Raw genomic sequence first — 2,664 nt, 5'->3', positions numbered from 1 at the left:
CTATTATCTAATGTGTGATAAGAACAATCTTACATGCCTCATGTAGGCAGGATGCTAAGTAGATATTAAGTAGATGCTAAGGAGATATTAAGGAGACTTGTGAGGCAGGTGTTATGATCTCCATTTCATAGGACAGGAAACTAAGGCAAAAGAAAAATCAGAATAGTAGTGGAAATGGAAAAAGAACTGTGTTTTAATCACCTTTTAATTTGCTATTTCCCCCAACTCCAGAATATTCTGTATTCTTAGTTGGAATACATAAGGTATAATAAGATAAGTGACCTGCCCAAAGCAACACAGCTCATTAGTGACTAAGAGCGGATTTAAACTCTATTCTGTTTGATTCTAAAATTCATGTACATTCCACTGTGCTGAGCAACCTCTCACTCATGTTTTGGGTATAGAGAGTGAGGAGTTTTCTTTTGCCCTTTGAATGAATGGGAAAATGATTAAATGACCTTAAGTCAGTGGCAAGAAGATACCTTTCCAATGTATTTTCTGAGTATAGTCAGGGAACTCTGAGATATATAATCTCAGAAGAACCGGAAAGAATGTTTTGAAAAAGGAACTCCTAATAAATTTTCCAAAGAGAGGGGGAAGGCATTTGTTCTTCCATGACATCTTTGAAAGCAGAGAGACAAGCAATCACAAGCACTGGCATCGTGAACCTAGACATTCAACTCTCTACTGCTTACCAGAAACTGCGTTTTAATATCCACATTTTCAGTCTTCAGCCAAGAAGACAGAATAGTCTGGGGTACAGGAGAACAGCAAATTCAAAAGAGCTTTTTAAAACACAGTTCTTTCTCCACTTCCATGCTTATCTTGATTCTTCTCAACCATTGTGCAGACTCAGATAACCTTAGGCCTTTGATTTTCAAAATTATTGCAATCAGGCCCTAATGATATTTTGATCATTAATGTTTCCTTCTTTGAAAAACAAAGACAACCAAATGTTAACTGCTTCCTAATAAAAAGACAAAACTTCTAAAACACTCTTGCCAAAAATCAAATCTGATACTGACCAAATCTTTAGCACTACCCACCAATATTAAGACATGTAAGGGATAGAGGTACATGTTAAATGATAAAAAGGACAAACTCAGCAAAATTCAGAATATGAGACACTCTACAGAACAAAAGTCCCAGTTTCTTCAACAAATATATCACAAGAAGTAAAAAAAAGGGATGAAAAAGAGACAGAGTCTCACTCTATCTCCCAGGCTGGAGTGTAGTGGCACGATCTTGGCTCACGGTAACCTCCACCTCCTGGGTTCAAGCGATGAGTAGCTGGGACTACAGGCGTGTGCCACCACACCCAGCTAATTTTTGTATTTTTAGTAGAGATGGGGTTTCACCATGTTGGCCAGGCTGGTCTCAAACTCCTGACCTCAAGTGATCCACTCGCCTCGGCTTCCCAATGTGCTGGGATTACAGGCGTGAGCCACCGCGCCTGGCCAGAAAGTTTGTATTAAAAGAGACTTATCAACTAGTTGCAATGTATGGACATTACTTATTTAGACACTAGTTGAAACTTTAGAAAGAAGTTATGAGAATATTGACAGAACATTTGATGACATTATGGGATTTGTGTTAATTATTTAAGATATGACTATGGAATACTGGAAATGTTTTTTACAAGAGTCCAAATTCTTAAAATTATATACTGCAATATTTATGCATGAAGTTATATGCTTTCTGGTACTCTAAAAAAAATAATAATAATTTTGCTGGGCTGCAGTGGCTCATGCCTGTAGTCCCAGCACTTTGGGAGTCCAAGTCAGGCAGATCATTTGAGCCCAGGAGTTCAAAACCAGCCTGGGCAACATGGTGAAACCCCGTCTCTACAAAAAATACAAAAATTAGCTGGGTGTGGTAGCACATGCCTGTAGTCCCAGCTACTCAGGAGGCTGAGGTGGGAGGAATACCTGAGCCCAGGAAGTTGAGGCTGCAGTGAGCCATGATTGTGCCACTGCACTTTAGTCTGGGCACCAGAGTGAGACCCTGTCTCCAAAAATAAAAATAAATAAATAAAATTTAATAAATAGAGGTAAAAACAGTAGGGGGAACTATAGATGAAATATTCTGTGTGGTGATGATTATTGAAGTCAAATCATGAGTAGTATATGAGAGATCATATTATTCATTATTTCCTCCATTTGCATGTGTCTGAAATATTTAGTAATATAGTTTTTTAAAGTTTATTTTAATCTAATATAAAATCAACCAGTAACTTATTGTGTATTTCACATGAACTGGATAGTGCTCTGAAGGTTAAAATATGTTAAAATCTCACCAGGGATAGGACATATAAATACATGCAATAATTCACAACTCAGTTTCCTGAGTGAATTCTACTATACTATTTTTACTATCTTAAGAAGACTAAGAAAATTATTCCCCTAAAGCTATACAGACCACCTGCTACTCCAAGTTACTTCTCTGCTGACTGAAGTAACATCAACTCAACGTGACTAACCTGGTTATCTCATTTTCTAAATATATTAGTTAGTATTTGATAGGGAAAACCTTCCAAAATAGATAGTGTTCTGTGTGAGAGTTGGAGATTTAAAAATAGGTTCTTTTTAATTGTTATAAAACCTTAATGCTATGAACTCAATTGTGTCCCCTCATAATTCATGTTGACACCCTAACCCCTAATGT

The sequence above is a fragment of the Pan paniscus genome, chromosome 14, assembly GCF_029289425.2.
Source record: "Pan paniscus chromosome 14, NHGRI_mPanPan1-v2.0_pri, whole genome shotgun sequence".
In the NCBI taxonomy this organism is placed as follows: domain Eukaryota; kingdom Metazoa; phylum Chordata; class Mammalia; order Primates; family Hominidae; genus Pan; species Pan paniscus.
The sequence above is the reverse complement of the archived record's forward strand: the minus strand, read 5'-3'. Positions refer to the sequence as shown.